Source organism: Rhipicephalus microplus, chromosome 3 (genome assembly GCF_043290135.1).
Source record: "Rhipicephalus microplus isolate Deutch F79 chromosome 3, USDA_Rmic, whole genome shotgun sequence".
Taxonomy (NCBI): domain Eukaryota; kingdom Metazoa; phylum Arthropoda; class Arachnida; order Ixodida; family Ixodidae; genus Rhipicephalus; species Rhipicephalus microplus.
The window spans coordinates 110,162,461-110,185,187 of NC_134702.1; the positions used below are offsets into that span (position 1 = coordinate 110,162,461).

The 22,727-nt window shown below is 45.4% G+C and overlaps 1 long non-coding RNA gene across 1 annotated transcript; it reads left to right on the forward strand.

Annotated features, from left to right (window-relative positions):
• The first annotated feature begins 818 nt into the window (after nt 1–818).
• On the forward strand, nt 819–8,629 carry LOC142803287 (uncharacterized). Its single transcript, XR_012894039.1, has 2 exons — nt 819–879; nt 8,250–8,629. It is a non-coding gene; the product is annotated as an uncharacterized LOC142803287 (long non-coding RNA).
• Nucleotides 8,630–22,727: the final 14,098 nt, after the last annotated feature.

Below are 22,727 nucleotides of genomic sequence, written 5' to 3' on the forward strand. Positions count from 1 at the left end.
AGAGCAAAGGACGGGAAAGGCAATAAATCTCACGGAGTTGGTTCCAAGCCAATTGTTCTTAGCGCGAATAAAAGTGTACAAAAAAAAAACACCTGCCCCATGTTAACATTCACCAGTGCTTCATTATGTGACGGCATAATATATGTACGCACTTCATTTAGCGTGTCAATCCACAACCTATGTGAGTGTGCTGTGCAGTCACCGGGAAAATAGTTATACCGTGGTAATAATGGGCCGTGCACAAATCCCATTTCTTGGTCATATGAGCCAACGACATCTTACGGGACCACCATTATCCGATCGTATGTTCTCGTGCTATTGGAAATATTACTCGTAAAGCAAAGCGCATCAGTACAATCCAGTTTTGTATAATGAAAGATTGTTGAAAGTTCACTGTGTTCGCATACTTTCGTGTTTTTTTTTTGTCCGATATTTTAATCAGGCTGAGAAAACGAATACATGATTGGATACCAAGAAGCTTACGTAGCATTGCTTGCGTTTTTGGGGCCCTAGTAAGAGTCCCTGTCTGTCGTATTTTGGAAGGTTCAAAATACAAGGCTGTTTAATGTATTTGCTCAAGAACTTCAAGATGTTGGTTACAATAAGAGTGATATCGAGCCCGAAATAAAAGTGGCAATAATAAGTGTAAAGGATACTTTCATATTGCTTGCGCAATTGTTTCTCATAAATGAAAGGAATTGTACTGCCAGTGCAACAATATAGTGACAAAGCAAGGGGCGTCCATACGTGTTCATTAGCATTTTCTCATACAGCAAAACTGTCCTCATTGAAATGAATGTCCCCATTGTCGCCATTGCAGAACAGATGTACCTCAACAGCGCTGCACGTGCCGCCTACTGCTACAGCCATGAGCGAGCGGTGAGTTCCCAACATACACCTAAATAAAACTTTTTAAAATCCTGTCTTGAAGGAGCGTGGTTTGTACGATTCCGCAAATTAGGAGACACACGAGTTGGAGTACGCAGCACGCAGCAATTATTTGGTATACTGTACTTTACTGTTTTTCTCTGAGATATTAGGAACACTCTAAGCCGTGCGCTGAGAAAAGAATTCAGCTTTTTTTTTATAATAGCAGTTTCCCACATGACACTATACACAGGGTGACCATACAAGGCTGGGTATAGCCGGTGTCTTGTGTGCCAGAAAATGCGACATGTGTGATTCTCATGGCGGACAAATATGCAACTGCAACTTACGACGAAGTCACCCGCACCAGCCTCTATGAAGAATCGTCCAGAAAAGGTTTCGTACGACCTCCAGAATGTGGATGTAGAGGGCGCGTATTAATTATGCAGCTGACGGGTCACTCCCTCGCGTTATATGACCAGAGGTCAGTATTAAAAGGAGAGGGGGAGGGGCTTTTCGAACGAGACTTGGGTGCGTGCGGTGACTCTTGCGAATCGCGGCGCTATAATGGCTCATTCTAGCATTGCCCTTCTGTCGACGGGCTCAAACAAATCCTTGTCGACGGAATAATAGTATTTGTCAAAAGTTGCCGTAGAGCACGGTGTAAAAAAAAGTGGGGGTGTGGACACTCTCCACCCACATTGATAGATTGATTGAAAACTTTATTATTGGACTACTTACAATGCGTTATCGCTTGTTGCCTTCAGAACCGTGAGAAAAAATAGCAAAAACAGGCATGGGTGACTTCAAACTGGTCAGCTTCCTATTGCTGGGCAGGGAACAGTGGTCGTGTACAAGGCAGCGCACCACAAGTTCAGTCTGGCTCTGAAGAGTGGGTCTTGTATCCAGTTCGTAGTTTCCTCGATGTCTTGCTGTAGGTGAGGCAGGGTGCGTTGGGCTTTTTTCATATAAGCTGCTCGGCGTGATTCGTGAGCGGGGCATTCCCAGAGGATATGCTCCGTCGTTGCTAGCTTGCGAAGGACCGGGATTGTTGTGAACCTTTGTAATCTTCTGAGTGTGACCTCGTAGAGGCAGATAGATCTCTTGGTGGTGGGGCATGGTGTTTTGTAGGTTCTTCTAATTTAGCGCTTAGTTGTCGCCGGCGGTGAAATTTCGCTCGGTAGTTGCCTTCATGGGTCTGATGCAGTGTAATCGTTGCGTACTGCTTCGAGCTGTCATCCCCGAGTCGTTCCTTGCTATGATGCTGCAAGGCTCGTTGATGAACCAGCTCGTGCACCGGTATATTGGTGTGTCCAATAATCCAATGAACTCGTTCCCCGACTGATTGTTCTTGCAGTTGCGCGGAATAGTGCAGGGTGTGCCTGGCGTACGCTGGCAGGTTTCTTTTAAATTGGAGTGTTCAAAGCACTTGCCGCGAGGTGAAGATTTGAATAGCTCTTGGCGATGATCCTGTTTGATTGTAATGGGCCATAGCTTCCGAAATAGCGTACCCTTCAGATGTTTTGTGCAGCAAGCAAGATTTCGTAATAAAAAATGAGGATGCTTTTCCTATTCCCAGGTTCACAATTGTTCCCGTGTTGGAGCCTTCAAGAGTGCATGAGGCATCCGTGTAGATGATTTCTTCCACGTCAGGTTTACTTTTATGGTACTGAATAGGCCGATGGGTGTACTAAGCTCTTCGCTGATTGTCCACGGCTTGGTTCATTAGTTTTGAAAGTGGCCCATGGTTTGTCACAGTAATATTTTGCAATGGTGGAATTGTAATGGTGGGTAGAATCTGAGGCAGGTCTTGGTTACTCAGACCTAGCTCGTTTCTGTCTCTTGCAGCGCGGCCTAGGTTGAAGCGCTCATTTTGAGCTTTTAGTGAAGGCTCTACGTATCACCTAATGGAAGAAGTAGACCTGTTCCGTACATGTCTTTGACTTTGGTGTACTTCGGTAGCCCAGTGGCGATGCAGGTATTGTTCGCCTTTGGTATACGTCTCAGCCACAGTTTTGTGGGGGGAGCTGCTACACAGGGGCTTATAAGGGACTTGAATTACGACGAGGTATACGTGCATTTTTTTTCACTTCATTGTAGTATTTAACAGTGCACGCTCGCTACTAGTTTCTCGTGACAGAAAAACGCCATCTATTGGCTGCATGGTGTAACAAAAAAAAAAGAAGGAAGCATTATACCTCCAACGTTCGGTTCTCACATGCGCAACGATGTTAAGGTGCATTTATACCAGGGAGACAACACCGATTTTGGTTTGCCGACTGTTTTTTGAGTGTCTTTTGTCTTGTCGTCTTCCTATGTAGACAGACTTAAAGAACACAAACAGTCCGCCGATGGTCTCTCGAAGACTCCGGCTGCGCCTTGCCGTGCTCACCATCTTTTGTTGGCCAATTTCGTAGTCACATTGGAGGCACATGCAGTGACAGCGACTAAACTTACACACCTGCAGCTCATTTTCAGCCGTGCTCTCTGCTCCGCCATTGTCTCCTGGCTACGCAGTTCAGTCGCCCCCCCCCCCCCCCCCATAATCCACGGCGACGAGGGACGGGGGTGGTTTGACACAAAAGGAAAGCGAAGATAAGACTTTTGCTGGGTGCTCAAGATGCCCATTCAGAGGCTGAAGAAGCCTCGGAGAGGGCATTGTTAACTCCCCCAAGATTGCCGGCTTGAGGTAGTTTAAAGCATAGACATGAGGCAAATTTTCGCTCAGCAGCAGATCTCTTGGAGACACGCCGACGAGAGGTCTGTGTATACGTTTTCCTGGGGTTTACGGTCTGTCATCATGTTACACTACGACGACCTGCTGTCTTTTGAGGCGTCATGGTCGGCCTAGTGTGACCATGGGGTTTGGCCACTTCGTCGGTGGGTGACTCGTCGGCCGGTGGTCTGCGTCTGCATTGTGTCTTCGTCGGGGTCATGTCAGTGTCGTGTCGCTATAGTGAAACGCACCTTTACGGACGCTACACACCGGGCTTGTACTCAGTAGTACATGCACCGGTCCCGGTTGCGTGGGGGGCGCTGCGACATGGGGGTCGAGAGGAGAAAGGCGGAAACATTATCTGGGCGCGTCGTCGAGTGGAGTGTCCACACTTAACTTATTTTTCTTACATCTTGCGTAGAGTAACGATAAACTTGCCTGGTCCCGTACGCATACGTGAGCAAAAGAAGCACACAAATGACACCGTGGTGAAAAATCGTGAACCTATTTCTTCGCATTATTCATTAACCTATTGAAAACGCCTAGTTTCATGGTACGCGTTAATTCTTTTTGTGTTATTCTGTGGCTACTCGCAGAATGGATTCAGTGAATTTTTATTAAAATCACTGGTCGATTTCACTGCTGTCGATGTCACTTGTTGATTGACCCTACAGCAGTGGCACCGACTAACGAATCTTAAAATTACTCACCAGATTGCCCCTGCGAGTAGCGGCGGGGTAGCACGAAAAAATCATTTACTCAAAGCGGAATAGTGCAGAATACTCACTAGCTGTGGCTCGCATTCGCGAAGCTAAGCGTGTTGTTAGCTAACCGGGCTGCCAAACAAGCTTCCAAGTTGGCAAAGAAGGATGGATGGATGGATGGATGTGGCTGTACCCTTTAGATCGGGTGGCAGCTAACGCCACCTAGCCGTGATACTTAGTGAACTAATCATTACATTTATCTTTTTTTTCTTTAAATAATGAAGTTGAGGATTCGTACTTCGCAGTGAAAGGTTTAATTTTCACTCGTGCCTTGACTTTAGCCACCAATCAGATAACCTCCTCCTAGTTAGTCTACCCGCTTAAAGTCTATTTTGCCCTCGCTGTCCCTAAATCCCAGTGCTTTGAAAAACTCTGCGCCATCATCCTGAACTATAGGGTGAAGCCCTTTACAGAACATTATCAAGTGTTCGGCAGTTTCTTCTTCCTCTCCACACGCACTGCATACTGTGTCTACCCCTTCGTATTTGGCCCGATATGTCTTGGTTCGCAGTACTCCCGTCCTGGCCTCAAACAGTAGAGAACTACCCCGAGTATTATCATAGATCCTTTCCTTGGCAATCTCCTGCTTAAAAGTTCGATAGATCTCTAGTGCGGACTTCTTAATCATGCCCATTCTCCACATGTCAGTCTCTGTTTCTTTCACTTTCTTCTTAACCGATAGTTCTTTTTGGTTTGGCCACTTGCTGTTTTCTAAGTATTTACCAGTCAACTTCCAGGTTCGCTTCCTCCATTTTGTATCGACATTCTTCATGTACAAGCAGCTGAAAACCTTCCTAGCCCAACGCTCTTCCCCCATTTCTCTCAATCGCTTCTCAAATTTTATCTTGCTGCTAGCTTCCCTGCCCTGAAATGATGTCCATCCCATATCACCTTGTACTCCCTGATTTGGTGTATTCCCGTGAGCTGCTAAAGCAAGCCTACCTATTCCACGTTGCTTAATTTCTAATCTTGCTTGAACTTCTGATCTCATGCACAAGACCGCATTGCCGAACGTCAGCCCAGGAACCATTACCCATTTCCATATTCCTCTCACAACATCATACCTATTGTAATTCCACAGTGCCCTATTTTTCATGACTGCTGCATTCCTGTTACCTTTAGTCGTCACGTATATTTCGTGTTCCATCAGATACTCGGTCCCATTGCTTATCCATACGCCCAGATATTTGTATTTATCTGTTATCTCTAGCGTGACCTCCTGTATTCTAAGCTCACTACCTTCGTGGTCATTGAAAATCATGACTGCTGATTTTTCCTTACTGAATCTAAAATCTAACCTATCTCCCTCATTACCGCTGATGTCCATCAATCTCTGCAAATCTTCCTTGTTGTTGGCCATTAGCACTATATCATCTGCGTACATTAATGCTGGTAGGGCCTGATCAATAACTTTTCCTTGTTTGACTAAAGAGAGGATGAAGCCCAGTCCACTTCCCTCTAATTTTGCCTCTAATCCTTGTAGGTACATCATGAATAATAAGGGTGACAGGGGGCACCGCTGCCTAAGCCCCCGTTTTACCTCTGCAGGCTTGGATACCTGTTTTTTCCACTTTATAACTACCTTGTTACCTTTATAGATACCCTTTAAAGGTTAGTGACTACATGTTCCACGCCTAGTGTGTCCAGTATTCCCCACAAATCATCTTGAACCACGCTATCGTACGCTCCCTTGATATCCAAAAATGCTAGCCACAGGGGCCTGTGTTCCTTTTCTGCTATTTCGATGCACTGCGTCAGTGAGAACAGATTGTCTTCCAACCTCCTGTGTTTCCGAAACCCATTCTGCAGTTCCCCCAGCACCCCCTCATCCTCTATCTACGACTGCAGTCTTTCCTTTATAATCTGCATCGCCAGCCTGTACACCACTGATGTCATTGTTATAGGACGGTAGTTGTTTATGTCAGCTTTGTCCCCCTTTCCTTTATAGATCATGCTCATCCTGCTAAGTTTCTATCCATCGGGAACTTCACCATCGATTATTATTGTATTCACTGCCTCTCTCAAAGCCTGCTTAGACTTCGGACCTAATGTCTTTATCAGCCTAATTAGAATGCCATCTGGACCTGTTGATGTACTACTAGGAACCTTTTTCTCAGCCCTTTCTCACTCTTGTTGTGAAAATGGAGCCATTGCACCACTTGATTCGTCCCTGTCTATTGTGGTGCATAAAGTACATCTTTGTTGAAATTTTTCTGTGACCCTTGTTCTTATATATTCAATAGCTTCGTCCCCTTCTAGCCTATCACCTTGGGCTGTAGTTATAAAACTCTGCTCTAGGCTCGTCTCCTTTCTTAGGGAGTTTAGATGGTTCCAAAATTTCGCAGCTGCCTTTCTATCTTTTTTATGTACTTCTGCCAGCCACTGAGCTCCCTTCCTTCTAATCTTTTCATCGATCAGAAGGGATGCATCCCTTCTACAGCTTAGAAAGGTTGCCCATTTTCTTTCAACATCATCTGTCGGTTCACCCCACTGCTTAGCATGTCTGTGTTCCCTAGAGGCTTCCTGACGTTTTGCTATGGCTCTCTTAACTTCCTCATCCCACCAACTTTTGGGTTTGTGTCTTCTTTTTCGGGGTGACTTGCCACGCGTCTTAGCAAGCTCCAGCTCAAAGAGTCTAATTAGATTCGTGTATGTCCACACTGTCTTATTATCCTCCGTGATTACTTTCTCAATTTGTTTAGTGGCTATTTCAATTTGCCTTTCTGGATAAAAATTTTCCGGTAGTTGCTCATCTTGTCTCCTTCCCACTTTCACTGCTCTTCCAAAACTTAGCTTGATACGTTTGTGATCGCTACCCAGACTTCTGGAGCCACCTTCATCTATGTGCATTCCCCTGAGCTTATCATACTTCCTATGTGACATCAGTGCATAATCTATCGTCGACTGAAGCCTTCCTACCTCCCATGTTATTTGCCCTTCACACTTCTCGGTACTGTTGCAAATGATCAAATCAAGCCTTTCACACATATCCATGATCATTTTGCCTGTCGGGTCGGTATACCCATCTATATCTTCTATGTGCGCATTCATGTCTCCTAGTATAATTATCTCGCACTCTCTTCCTAACTCCTGAATGTCCTTTGATATACACTCTACCATTGCCTGGTTTTCCTCTCTGGCCTTTGCTCCTGTCCACAAGTACACGAAACCAAGGAGTGTCATTTGACCTGCCACTTTCCCTTTTAGCCATAAATGTTCCTTGCACACCTGCTTGACCCTTTGCCAGTCTGTACTTGACCCTTTGCCAGTCTGTACTTGACCCTTTGCCAGTCTGTAGAAGGGGCGCACATTCAGCGCCGCCAACCGACATCAAGGACAACGGGAGGCATGTGAAGCTGCTATACGCCTCCAATCCTGCGGTGGAGCACCTCATGGACTGGTTTTGGTAAAGCGTAGGATGAGGTCACGTGTAACATCTTTACGGCGTGCCCGCAATTCGTAGTCTCACCACGTCTCATGGCTCTCTGGCATGCATGCCCTCAAGGCTTCTCTTGCAGACACAGGACGTGGGCATGAAAATGGCGACTGCGGCGTAACCCGGTTCAGTGTGTCCACACCTTTAGTGATTGTTCGCATAGAGTTCCCCGAGTCAATTCGAAAATAATGTTTCTTTGGCGGCAGTGTTCTGCGAAGTCACAAGAGGTTGCTGTTGGTTATCAAGGGTAGTCGTCAAGAAGGATGATGCGTGGTGCTGACCTCAATGTTGTGCAGCCACGTCGACGGACGCAACATTGAGTCATCAGCAATGCACACTGTGCAAATCTATTTGTAATTATTAAGGTCTAGCAAAGTTGACTTTTGTGAATAATTGTGCTCAGAGTTTTTTCTTTTCATTTTTAGCCTTTTACGCCCTGTCTTTTTTTCTTTTTGATGACATGCAGCGAGTGGGTGAACCAGGTAGTACAGCAATGCACCAACTTTCGCAAAGCCTTCCGCTGTCCGGGTCCAGCGTCTTGTCCCTTTTGGAGGCTCGAGGAGAACGACTGCTGGGAGGACCGCGATAGCACGCCGTCATGGAGGAGTTCGGTGTAAACTGCGAATGATTTCCTCGTCGACTCCTGGAGGCTATACGCCTAGCTATATATACTCGTATGCCCATACAGTCGGCAATTTAGGTCTGTTTTGAAAGAGACGCAACGTTATTGAACGTGCGAACATGTGTGATGTTATTGACTTGTGATTGTGTCTTCACTGTGTTTTTTTCTTTGCTATTATTTTTTTCACGGAGAAGTCAGCACAATATAGCACTTTATTTCATGTATTCTGGTTCGGATGTGTGAATACTTTCCTAGTGAAACAGGAGTTGCTAAACTCATTTGGTTTTTCACGCTGCACTCATTTGACGAGACTTTAACGTCACAAGCCTTTGCACAGTACTAAGTTGCGTGACACACTCACTTTTGCCGTGCCATGAACTAAGCAATGTGGGCATCCGAGCTCATCAAGTGATTATTATTTGAACAGGTGATATCGCTTAAGTGGTTTTGTGATATCACTTTTGCGTTCTGGTTCTAAAGCGGAAAGCGTTTTCATAGAAATGTTTAATTTGAAGCATTTCTGACAATTCGTGAATGCATGCGTATGTTGGCATGTAATCTGCTTTAGGTTCAAGTGCGAAGAAAAGTATAACACTTTGTACAGAATGTGTTCGCTGTCAATGTAACTATGAGCAGAATATGCCTCCTCGCATCTTCTTTTATGGCATCCATCTAAGAGCACTTGTGGCTTTCTCTTTGACACGCGGGGAGTTAGCCCGAGTGACCTAAACAAAATTTTTCGGATAACTTTCTTGTATCCAAGAGACATCAAGGCAAAAGCCTCCTCACCTTTCTTGTCTTTTTGATTGCACCCTTTCCTCAACGTTTCCCTTCACCCTCATTGAAACCTTCCTTGAATATATTTTTTTTGACGTAGCAAGGAATGGGTTATGTGACGTTCACGGGAATTCCCTGAACATCTATGCTGTAACGAGTGGTTGGTAGCAGCTAGTGGGTGGTCGAAAAATGTGTAAAGGGATAGCATCTGTCAACCACCGACTCGTTACGTAATTCCTGATTGCTTTCCAGAGTACTACTATGAAACTGTGCGCTTTCAGCCACCAAGCTCAATTAGGTGCAGAGAATTTCGTTGCTACCGTATGCAATTTTGGCGTCTATGCGCATATTTGTTTGTCTGTCTGTATATCTAGCCGCTTAACTCTGGGTGCTCTCGTGATCACTCCCGTGACTTGGCGCCCCACCACGGTGGTCTAGTGGCTAAGGTACTCGGCTGCTGACCTGCTCTTCACGGGATCAAATCCCGGCTGTGGCGCCTGCATACCCGATGTAGGCGAAAAAGTTGTAGGCCCGTGTAGTCAGATTTGGGTGCAAGTTAAAAAACTTCAGGTGGTCGCATTTTCCGGAGCCTTCCACTACGGTGTCTCTCATAGTCATATGGTGGTTATGGTACGTTAAACCCCACACATCAATAAATTATCAATCGATCAATCCTTGGCTTCGCGTGAACTAAAACTAGTATCAGAGAATGAGATGGTATGACAAATTTCACGCGCTCGTCAACACATGAATTATGCCACAATCGCGTCGCAGACGTCGTTAACCACGTCTCGCCAAACAGTGTCACATACCCGCAGTCGGGTATGCGCCAGTGGTGTGCAGGTACGTGCCACAGGTGATTGAAACTTGGCATATGCCCACGAACAACGAGAACACACCGGCGTAATAATAGCGTGTGAGCGTTAAGAAAAACCTGACATAGGCAGCTTTGACTCGACGAATGCAAAGAATTAAAGTCAGGGTTCTATATAGGAATCGATTTCTCGGAACTGCTTTACAAATAGGCAATAATGTTCGTAAAATTCAGTTGTGGCTGCAGTGCTGGCTATATAATTTTATCAAGCTTACATATGTACTATCTTGATGCAGTCATCGGGTTAACATTAATTGAAGTTGAGTGTCATGCGCTGAAGTTGATTTACGTATCAGCGTCCAGGACTACCATCTTCACGAGCACCAGCGCTTCATATCAGCTGATCGCTTATGGTGTTGCGAATACTCATTTTCCTGTTGGCATAGTTGCGCAAGTGCAAACGGATATATACATCTGCAATTCTTCAGCATATGTCTGTGGGTGAGACATTTACACATATATTTAGCGTCATTTCATGAGCTGTCGCTCAATAAATCTTACAACATGGTCATATTCTCTTCGCATGCTTAGTACATCGATTCTTAAGGTACCTGGGATCTGCATAATTTTTACTATACAGGGTGCAAGTACACGAGATTTATCGTTCACGTTTTCTTTATAATGACGCGTCGTAAGGCGCATCATTAAACATTAAACATTAAAGACTTAAACATCAAAGCGAAAAAAGCTTCCCTCAAAGTATTATGATATGCTGTTCTCCCGATATCATCTTTAAGCTTTTGCCCTGCCGCCATGGTATTGCGGCTAAGGTAATTGACCGCTTACCTGAAAGTCACAGGATTTAGTCCTGGCTGCGGTGACTGAATCTTCGGTGGAGGCGTAAATGCCATAGGCCCGTCTGGTCAGATTTGAGCGCTAGTTAAAGAAACCCAGATGGTCGAAATTTCCGCAGCCCTCTGCTACGGCGTCTCTCATATTCATATGGTGATTTCGGGGCGTTAAACCTTACATACCAACCAACCAACAAACCAATAAATCAATCAATCAATCAATCGAACGGATGGTGGCCACGTCGTCGCTCCAAATAGAACCTCCACGAGTAGAGTTCAGATGGGCGAATCAAATTTCGTAGCAAGTTACGTTGTGCTATGTGAATGTTTCCGTCATGTTATTCTCGGTGTCGGCTTTCTCCAGGATTCTGGGGCTGTTATTGACCTCCAAGAGCGTCGAATCACCTGCTCAGCTGAAAGAGCAACGGAACAGCACAACCATCAACGGAGTCCCGACGTTCTTTGCGTTTCTGCTGACAGTGTAACGCTTTCTCCGTGGGGCAGTGTTATAGTTGACGTCACGTTCTGATGATTTCGAAATGGTGAAGCGGTCACAGAAAGTAACGTGGACCACCTATTTACCCAACGTGTTAGTGCACCTCGGAGTACACCATACAGCTTCGCTATGGCCGATCTCAGTTGCTTGTTACGAATATCAGCGGTACTTCATTAGCATTTGAAGATGAAACAGCAAACGGTCGGAACTGCTCTACATCTGAAGTGGCGGAGACCGCCGATACGCCACTGGGCAATATCGATATGTTTTGACCTGTCATCGAATAACCAGACAGCTCTGAGGAAGCTTTTGCTTGAATTCCACTCATGCTTCATCAGTTTTTCTAAGCTTCGTCAGACTTGCATCGCTCGGCACGGGATCATCACGTACGACGACGTCTACCCCATACATCAGCAGCCTTAGCGCATGTCAACAAAACGCGAAGCGATCGGTAGGCAAGTGCGAGAAATGCTTGACGACAGCAACATCGAGCCTTCCAACAGTGCTTGGCCATCTGCAGTCGTCTTAGTCAAAAATAAAAATAAAACGCTACGCTTTTGCGTCGATTACCAAAAGCTGAACAACGTTGCTAAAAAGGACGTGTGCCCGCTGCCACGCATCGAGAACTCGCTAAATAGGCTACGCCATGCATTCTAGTTTAAATAAACGACACAGAAATAAGCCTCGCTCATTCAGGTCATGTAAACAGGCCTTTTCCAGCTGTCTGAAGCTCAGGGTAGCGAGGATGATTTCGTCCTGCGGTTCTCCTTTTGTGTTGCTTATTGGGACGTCTCTCCTGTTATAGCAGTCGTGATGTGCTGAGCTACTGGTAAACAGAATGGTTGATGCCAGAGAGCAACAGAGTCACTGAAAATAAGATGCGGCAATTGTGAACAATAGTCGAGCAAACGACGCGACCAGGTATTGTTGCAACGTTCGCGCCTCACGTGCATCAGTTAATACAACCCGCGAAGAGGAGCGCGTGTATTGAATGCGAGGATTAGTGAGAGAAAAATATATGCGGGTGACGTTACACTTATAGAAGTGTATGTCTTATAAATAGTTGTACTTTGTACAGTAATGATTCTGTTGAAAGCAGTAGGCCACACAAACCATGGCTTTTGGGAAGAGTAAGGTTATTGCTGCAAAAGAGCTAAATACCCTTGTGAAACGTCAACGAAACTTAACCAATGCCAAAGTATCGTTCCCCTTCGGCTACTTGACACATCTATAAAAACTAGGGCAAGGTGTTGCTGTGAATCCTGCGTGGTAGTACACACTAATCAAAACGTTACCTCTCAGCCGCGCGCTTTCCGCGCGCAAAAGCAAGTGACATATTCGCGCCATCACGCAGCAATGTTCGCGCAATGTGAGAATGCTTCGATTTATAGATTACTTGATGATTTTCATAACTAACTTTTTACCCGAGCACGTCTTCACGTTGTGCGTCCATGGCGCCATGTGCACGTGCTCCGTCGAAAGTTTATGGCGTGGAAATAAACAATCGATCCTTGCGAAGCGAGAACAGTGCGCGGCAGAACAGCCTGAATCACAAGAATTGTCGAACACTTAATTTGATTGATATGGGGTTTAACGTCCCGAAACCACCATGTGATTATGAGAGACGCCGTAGTGGAGGGCTCCGGAAATTTTGACCACCGGGGGTTCTTTAACGTGCTCCCAAGTCTGAGCACACGGGCCTACAACATTTCCGCCTCCATCGCAAATTTTCTTCCGCAACCGGAAGAAAATTTCCGAAGAAAATTTGCGGAAGAACATTTTTTCTGAAGAAGTCCGGATACTCTTTGGTGGGTTCACCCCTTCCGTCGGACATGGCATAAGAGTGTGCAAGATTCTGAGGACTGAGTTCAGAAGGCAAGTGTGACTGCTATGGCAGTGGTTTTCGCTTCAAATTCTGAATAGCAGCGATGATGCCAAGCGAAGAAGACAGCGCGCCATGAACTTCAGCGCGCCATTCATGAACTTCAGCGCGCCATTCATCAAACTACAGAGGCTATTTGGGTCTGTGATCTGGCTCGTCTGCGAAGTCAGGCTAGATCGGCACCAAGACGGGATGATAAAGGCAAGAGTAGCGTTCACAGGCTGGAGCCGTTACAGCTGCCCCCGGAAGTGTCGAAAACCCTGTCACTAGGACCGAAGTTTGCGGTAGAGCCAAGGCTTTCCGCACCTGAAAGGCTCTGCTTGGTCCGCCAAATTTCTGGGAAGGCAATTGACTCGGAACATGACCGGTGTGTGTCAGCAGGTGTTGATGTGCTCCTTCATTCGAAGCAACACTCTTCCGAATTGCCGCTGAGAAAAGTGGAGGCCTACCTTGGGAACAACGCCCTCGCCGTACTTCCAGCCGACAAGGAAGGAGGGTTTGCTGTTGTTTCTTACAAGCTTTTCAGTTCTAAAGCAAATGAAGTTGTTTCATCTGTTTTCAAAAGTTACGACAATGTTGTTCTTTCTAAAGTAGAGTCTCAGGCAAAAAAGATGTTTGAAAAGCTCGACCTCAGTAAACTTGTTAGTGACATAGCAAATAGCAAAAAAGATTGTCTTGAGGTAATCTTCTGTGCGAAAACACATAAGCCTGAAAAACCATTTCATGTTATCGTTTCAGAAAATGGCACGTGGCAAAAAACTGTTGCGTTGTTTTTACAAAGTAAGCTTGGTCTATTAACAGTAGATGACCCATTTCTCGTGAAAAATTCCCATCAAGTTCTTGATTTCGTCCGACCCCGTTCGAATCAGCACATGTGTGGTTTTTCCATTGATGTAAAAGATCTGTATTAATCGTTGCCTCACAAATCGATTCTTAGTTGTGTAGAAGAGTGCATTGACAAGCTTGGTAGCATAACATTTCAGAATAGAGCTGGTATATCGTCTAGTAGCTTTTTAGAACTTTTATCCTTTTATTTGAAATCTACTTTTATTCAATGGAACGGGAAGCCCCACCTTCAAAAGGAGGGCATTTGTATTGGATCATGTATTGCTCCAATCTTAAGTGATTTGTTTTTAGCCCAGCTCGACAGAACCGTTTCCGGTGACCTTAGTGACAACCGAATCATGCGCATCTTTAGATTTGTTGACGACTTCCTCATTCTTCTTGACTGTGACCCCACTTTTTGTGCCCTAGATATCTTCAACTTCATCAAGGAGCGGTTTAGTCCCCTTGTTTTAACCCATGAGTTGCCTGTTAATAACACTCTTAGATCTTTAGATATCGCTCTCATTTTTCACCTAGACGACATTTGTTGGATGTACAGGCCGAGGAGTAACAAACCCTTGCTTCCGTACCACTCTGCCCATACTAAGCTCGTAAAACGAGGCATTGTAAATATGTGCTTTAGTAACGCCTTACAGAGGTCTTGTCCACATCTGATGGCAGCTAGTTTCAAGGAACAAGCAGAACGACTTCTGGTCGCTGGCTACCCCTCTCACGTACACGTTTCCGTCGCGGGTATTCTGGTCAAGAAGCTTCAGTACTGCAGCAAGCTCTCCCTCATGATGAGCCAGTAAGACGTCAGAAGCTTGCCGTAGTGCCTTATCTGCATGGAATCTCCCACAACTTGAAAAAGGTTGGGGAGCGGGCCAATGTAAATGTGGTGTTTTCTGCCCCGAGAAAGCTCTCGTACTTGTGTATGAAAGTTGTTTCACATGCAAAACCGGGATGCTCTAAAAAGCACTTAACACAGTTTGTCACATGCGCACAATTTGTAATCTATCAGATACCTCTTTCATGCGGTAAATACTACATAGGACAAACTGGCAGGTGCATTAATGACTGGCTCCGCGAACACGCTCGCAACGTAAGAAATGGTCGAGATGGTTTTTTGGCACTACATTTTTTGCACGTGTGGCTGCAAACCACTTTTTCATGGTACGAAAATTATAGGAAAAAATACAAATAAAGTGACAAGGGAGATTATTGAAGCAGAAAAGATTAGTATATTAGGGCTGAACTGCGTCAGCACTCCTTCTCTCGGTCTTTGTGAAAAGAATTTTCGTTTTTGAGATCATAAGTTTTTAGCGCATGGCAATTGAGGGTTTTTTCATCTGTTTATCTGTTGTCTTCAAATTTCGTGAGCATATACATGTACGCTCCTCGAAATAAAGATTTTGTTGGAAGTAAGCGCTCCCTTCTGTCCCTTCCCTTGTCCTATGTTTCTAAAACGCGCTACGTCGACCAACTATGTCTTACCAACATGCCCAACTTTATACTCGAGTGTTTTCACACTCGTCGTTTGGCTTATAGATGGTGCTGACTGTCACTCCTACTTCTAAATTCACATATAAACCCAAAAAAGTGGATGGAGGGAAGGCCGATGTGGTAGCTCAGTCACTGTGCGTTCGGCTTCGGTGGGAGACGGACGTGTGATGGCTCACTCCGTGCGAGGTGCTTCGGCGGCCGCTGCTGGCCGCGGTGTTAGGTTCCCTTCTGCACCATCGGATTACCGGTTTCGGTTGCCTACATTGCCGTCGGGTGACAGTATGGAAGAGTGTGTGTTTCTGCACGGGGATTTGGAAAAAAGACCATACCGGTTGGAAGACTTTCGGGCCCCGTTGGAAGAAGTGGGACTCATCAAGGCGATCATTGGCATTGGAGCCTTCCAGATGAATCACATCTGGCTGGCGAAGATGCGAAGCAAGGATGACAAAGAAGCATTACTCAAAACAGGTGGACTCCGAGTCAAGGGTGGCTTCTGTGCTATCATCGACCCTATCCAACATGATGTAACCGTGAAAATCCACTGGGTTGACTTTGCGGTCTCGAATGAGAGCGTTCGACAAGCGTTGGGTGAGTTTGGTGAAGTTCTGGAGGTTTCCAACGACAACTGGACCGTCGCTGGCTTTGAACACGCGATATCAACGACGAGGGTGGTGCGACTGAAACTGAAGGAAGGCGTGGTGCTAGAAGACTTGCCGCACCTTTTTAAGATTGGAGGGGGCACCGTCCTTCTTGTGGCCCCGGGTCGGGCACCGCTTTGCCTAAGGTGTCACATGCAAGGACATATACGACGAGACTGCCGGACTCCCCGCTGTGGTGTATGCCGAGCGTTTGGTCATGAAAGTCAAGATTGCGTCAGGAGTTATGCCAGAGTTACGAAGACCGTGCTGCCAACAGACGACGCCCAAGATAATCTAATGGACGCCGAAGAGGCTGAGAAGGTGGCCCCTGGCAGCAACGTCGTGGGACCCGACGCCGCAGTTCAGGCAACTGGAGAAGAGACAGCCGACGCGACAACGCAAGATGGCAAAGACTCAACGAAAGAATCCGAGGAGTTGGCCGCAACAGGCGGCCAGCAGGACATTCAAGAATCGATGGAGGAAGATATGGGTACCAGTGGCGAGATCGCTACGCCAGAAGCTGGCACAAAGTCTCCGGAAGCGACCACGGGACGCGGCAAGAGTTACCGAGTGGAGAGCACGGAACGCAACCTGAAACGCCCGGAGCGTCTGTGGCATCGCGTCACGGGCGCTAAGAGTAAAAAATATGCCCTCGAAACCCGGTCGGCGTCATCGTCGCCGGTTCGGGGACACGATCTAGACGCGTAAGACCCCGGTTTTCCCACTGCATGGTATACGAGACACGGTAAGCGCAGCATCGTAGTTTTCATCTTTGTCATCAACATGGCTAGCATGACTGCGCCTTTACGCATTGGTACGCTGAATGTACGCGGTCTAGGAACGCGTCGCAAACAGTACCAGTTGAAACGCTTGATGCAAGAAAAAGACCTTGACTTGCTCGCGGTCCAGGAGACTAAAGTTAGTACTGAGGACGCGACTGATAGCTTGGTAGCAGAATTTTCATTGCGGTACAATGCGTGTGTGAGCTATGCAGTGGGAGCATCAGCCGGATGTATTATTTTTGTCAAGAACTCTCTTGGTATTGTAGTGGAAGAGGTCAAAAGTTGCCTACATGGGCGTTTTGTTTTGTGTGACTTTTGCTACGGGATCACTAAATTTAGAGTTATCTGTGTATACGCACCTACAAATTCGAGAGACAGATGTTTGTTTTTTCGGGAAATGCAAGCGTACTTTGAATGTCAGAAATGTGTGGTTCTGTTGGGTGACTTCAATTGTGTTTTGACCCAAGAAGATTGCACGTATACTGCTAAATTAGGTGATGAAAGCGTTGGGTTGCTTAGAGACAGCCTTAATAAGTACTTTTTACATGACGCAGCTCTGTTTGCGATGGGTGGCAGTCGCCAGCACTTCACACATTTTCAAGGTTCGAGTCACGCACGACTAGATCGAGCATATGTTTGTTCTGAGATAGTACCTTTGTGTCAGAACTATGACGTTTATGCTGTTTCCTTCAGTGATCATTGCTTAGTTTTGTTTGAGATGGGTAGAAAGTGCAAAAAGGAGGTTGTATGGGAAACATGGAAACTGAATACTAAGATAATTACGCACGAAGGGTTTGTAGATAAGACAAAGATGGAAATCGAGAAATTTTTTAAAAACGCAGAAAGGAGTGCCACGGAAAGATGGGAATTATTTAAGCAAAAGATAAAAATGAATGCAATAGAGTGTGGTTGCTACATGCAGTACCAAGCTCGAAAACAGGAACGTGAGCTACGGGCAGAGCTAAATGATTTGGTGAATATTGAAGCAGAAAACCCGGGCTTATTCACACATCAACTGCAGGTTGTCAAAAACAAAATTGAATGTCTTGAAGAAGATAAATATAAAGGCGCAATTATACGAGCAAGAGCTGAGAGATACCTCGTAGGTGAAGCCCCGACAAAGCGAGCCTTGTCAGATGAAAAGGCATATGCTCGAGCTCACGACATACTAGAGATAGAATGGAATGGTAAAATATTGAAAGAAAATAAAGATATTATGAAAGCTTTTGAAAACTATTATCAGGACTTGTTTGCTTATCGCGAACCAAAAGAGCCGGGTTTTGCAGATGAGTTCTTGATAGAAATGCCGACACTTAACGCTGAGGACACACATTTATTGGAAATGTCTATTAGTATAGGGGAAATTGAGAAGGCTATCGATGATCTCGGCATGGGCAAATCACCTGGTCCAGATGGCATTAATGCCGCCTTTTACAAGGCGTTCAAGGAGGATATGGCCGCCGCATTGCATGAGGTTTTTTCAGTCTTTAGATCGCGGAGCTTAGCCTCCATCGTTTAATCGAGCGCACACCGTGCTGATTCCTAAAGGGAAAGAGCAACATGTTTTACGCAAAGTGACAGGATACAGGCCAATCACGCTAACAAACGTAGATTATAAGGTGTTTATGAAAGTTCTGGCTGGGAGGTTGCAAGGAGTTATATACAAGTTGGTCGGTTCACATCAGACTTGCGGCATCAAGCGTAGGAGCATATTCACGAATATTCATGTTGCCAGGAGCATTTTGGAGTATTGTGACGCTGCGCTACTAAAAGTAGCTATGTTGCAAATTGATCTAGCCAAGGCTTTCGACATGGTTCCACACAATATACTCTTCATGCTAGCTGAGTACGTTGGTCTTGGTGCGATCATATGTAAAGGTATTAAATTGGCATATAAAAATTCAACCACAAATTTAATTGTAAATAGGAAACTCTCACAGCGCATACAAGTACTTTCCTCCGTGCGCCAGGGGTGTCCTTTAAGTCCTTTGCTCTTCGCTCTATTTTTGGAACCATTGTGTCAGAAAGTGATTCACCATGCAGGGATTAATGGTTTCAGGTTGCAGTCATGTGAAGTGCGTGTTTTGGCATACGCCGACGATATTGCCTTTTTTGCAGTTGATAGAGAGAGTGTCACTTCGTTATTAAAAATCACTCAAAGGTTTTGTGACACGAGTGGAAGTTTAATGAACAAAGAAATAAGCATTGGTTTATGGCATGGTAATTGGGACCTTACGCCCAGTTCTTTTGGAAATATTCAGTGGCTCACGACGCCTAGTCGTTACCTTGGGGTACCATTGGACAGGTATCAAGACAGTGAAGCATTTTGGCTTGAAAAGGCTGAAGAACTGCGCGCGACAGCCGAAGGAGGGGGCGGTCGTGGCTTATCAATTTTCTCTCGGTCAGCTGTATGCAACGTTTTTCTGGCTGCTAAAATTATGTACCTTTTGCAAGTACTTAGTTGTAAGCGTAAAACCATTCACAAAGTCCACAGGATATTCGCCACGTTCATCTGGAGCTCTACAGGGGAGAGAACATCTAGAACGAACTTGTTTCGGCGAGTTAAGCAAGGAGGGCTGTCTCTTTGCCATCTGTTTCTTAACCAAGTAATATCACGTTTCCTGCTCATTAGAGACCAGAGAGACTCTTTTTTACGTTCTTTATTTCAAACAACGCTGTTACACCACATGCCTGACTTCTTTGTATCTTCAGACAGGCAAGAACGACACACCTTGTCACCGTTCTTGCGCGAAGTTGTGTTCTCATATCGTTTCTTAAGGGCGAAGTTTTTGATAGATTACCTAACTATTGTGAAAAGAAAGCGCCTTATGAAAGACCTAATACAGAATGTTTTTCCTGTGCCCCTGTACCGTTCAAGGTATGACAAATCATATGGTCATGACGTACTAAAGCGAGTGAAAAACATGTGTATACCACCCAATGTGAAAACCTTCTTTTTTAAACTTCATACGGGGACCTTGCCAGTAAAAACGTGGCTTGAAGAGAGAGGGATGTATGTACCATGGGGAAGCAGCTGTCTCCTGTGTAACAAACCTGAGAATATTGAACATGTGTTTATTGATTGTAAGAACGCTATTTTCTTTTGGGACATTTTACACAGAACTTTAAAAAAAGATTTACCTCTTACTTCATATGGAATTCGTTTTTTGCCTTGTGATAGTTCTGTGCAAAATTTGGATGTTATATTTGTACTTGGTCTTCATTCGGTTTGGCGTAGTATGCTATCGTATAGACACTGTGATGTGAGAGTTCTATCCGTTAGTGAGTGTTTCGTGGAAGCTGTTATAAAAGTGCGAGATGTATATAAGACTACCGACTGTAATGAAGATGTAATATCTTTGTTTGACGCGTTGTCACGCATGAAACACGTGTAATAGTGAATGTCATATTAGCTTGACCTGTAGTCAAGAAGGCAATAAAGAAAGAAAAAAAGCTGTGGTAGCTCAGTGGTTAGAGCATCGAATGCGTTATTCGAAGGTCGTAGGTTCGATTCCTGCTCACGGCTGGTTATTTTTTCATCCACTTTTCTTTTTTCTTATTTACATTCCATTGGTTCTAATAACTTCCCCTGTACATTCCTTGGCATTACTGACTGTTAGATCTCATATATATATATATATATATATATATATATATATATATATATATATATATATATATATATATATATATATATATATATATATATATATATATATATATATATATATATATATATATATATATATATATATATATATATATATATATATATATATATATATATATATATATATATATATATATATATATATATATATAGTCTAGTAGATCCTCCGTGAGCGGTCACAACATGGTTTATTTCGACGTTTCGGCCTAGAGTCTGGCCTTCATCAGGAATAAAGATACAGTTTGTCGGTGCTCAGCTTTATACAATCTCGAATCAGAGGGCAAGGTAAGAGGGAAAAAAAGGAAAGAAAAAAAAGAAAAGAAAAGGAAAGAAAAAAAAGAAAAAAGACAAAAATAATATACGGTGAACGCCCCTCGGGTGCCCCCCTTACACTTTTCCCTCCACTCCCCCCCCATCTCTCTCCCCCCTCTCCCCTTCACCTTTCTGATGTCAGCGGTCTGTGTATGTTTCCGTTCACTAGCGCATTCCTCCCGATCAGACGGCCCCTCCTGGCACTGGCGGTTCGGTGTGGGGCAAAAAAAGAGCTTTTCAGGAAGCCCTAAGCCTTTAACTACTCGGGGTCCCGTAAACAATTCGTCGTAGAAGGACGGGGGCCGCGTATTGTGGCAGAGGCTGGTCAGCCGGCATTTTAGGAAGTTCTAATATATATATATATATATATATATATATATATATATATATATATATATATATATATATATATATATATATATATATATATATACTGTCACGCAGTTTATTTACGTACAGACCTACTGGAAGGCCGAGGAACGCCAACAGGCCGAAAATACAAAACAAACGCAAGCTCGGGTCGCGCGTGCACCAACGCTGTGGCTTGCCGTTTCATGCTGCTTCGTCGTCGTTCGCATAGTTCCCTACATTGGCCCCCGGTGAATAGCGTAGCCAACCTGGCGACTTGAGGCGTAGTCACTATAGCGGGGTCGTAATACGGCATCAGGCGACTCACATGCACAATTTCTCGGCCACGACGGCGTAAGTCATGAGACTGTGTCAATGGCTCAATCTCAGAATTGACGGGTGACGTACGGGCGAGAATGCGGTAGGGCCCGTGGTATCGTGCCAGTAATATCGACGAAAGGCCAGGGGTACTCGGTGGAACCCAGAGCCAAACGAGAGCACCAGTCGTGAAAGTAGTGAGATGTCGGTCGGTGTCAAGCCGTAGCTTCTGGTGGCCTTGGTCCTCGGTTGTCAGAGAACGGGCCAATCGTCTGCAATCTTCTGCGTACCTGGCAACATCAGAAATTGCAGTGTACTCAGAGGAGTCGGGCGTGTATGGGAGGATAGTGTCCAGCGTGCACGATGGTTCGCGTCCGTACAACAGAAAGAAAGGGGAGAACCCTGTTGTCGCGTGCGTCGCGGTGTTATACGCATACGTGACGAATGGAATGACAGTGTCCCAATTAGTCTGGTCTGAAGCTCTGTACATCGTCAACATATCACCGAGAGTGCGATTAAATCGTTCTGTGAGGCCATTCGTCGGCGGGTGATATGCTGTCGTCAGGCGATGAACCATGTTGCACTGAGCGAGCAACGCTTGAATGGCGTCAGACAAGAAAACACGCCCCCGGTCTCTTAAAAGTTCGCGGGGAGCACCAGGGCGAAGAACAAAGTTGCGCAAGGTGAAAAACGCAACTTCCTTCGCGGTTGCTACGGGTAGTGCTGCTCTCTCTGCGTAACGCGTGACGTGGTCCACGCCAACAATTATCCACCTATTTCCAGAAGACGGCGTGGGAAGTGGTCCGTATAAGTCGATACCGACGCGGTCAACGGACGCGCTGGACAAGGCAGAGGCTGAAGTGTACCGGCAGGGCGTTGAGGTGGGACTTTACGTCGCTGGCATGCAGTACAAGCACGTACGTACTTGTGGACAAATGTGTACATGCCGTGCCAGTAGTACCGCTGACGTAGACGGTTGTACGTTTTGAGAGCGCCAGCGTGAGCGCTTTGCGGGTCGTTGTGGAAAGCAGTACAGATTTCCGAGCGCATGTGGTTGGGTATCACTAACAGCCACGTCCGACCTTCAGACGTGTAATTCCGCCGAT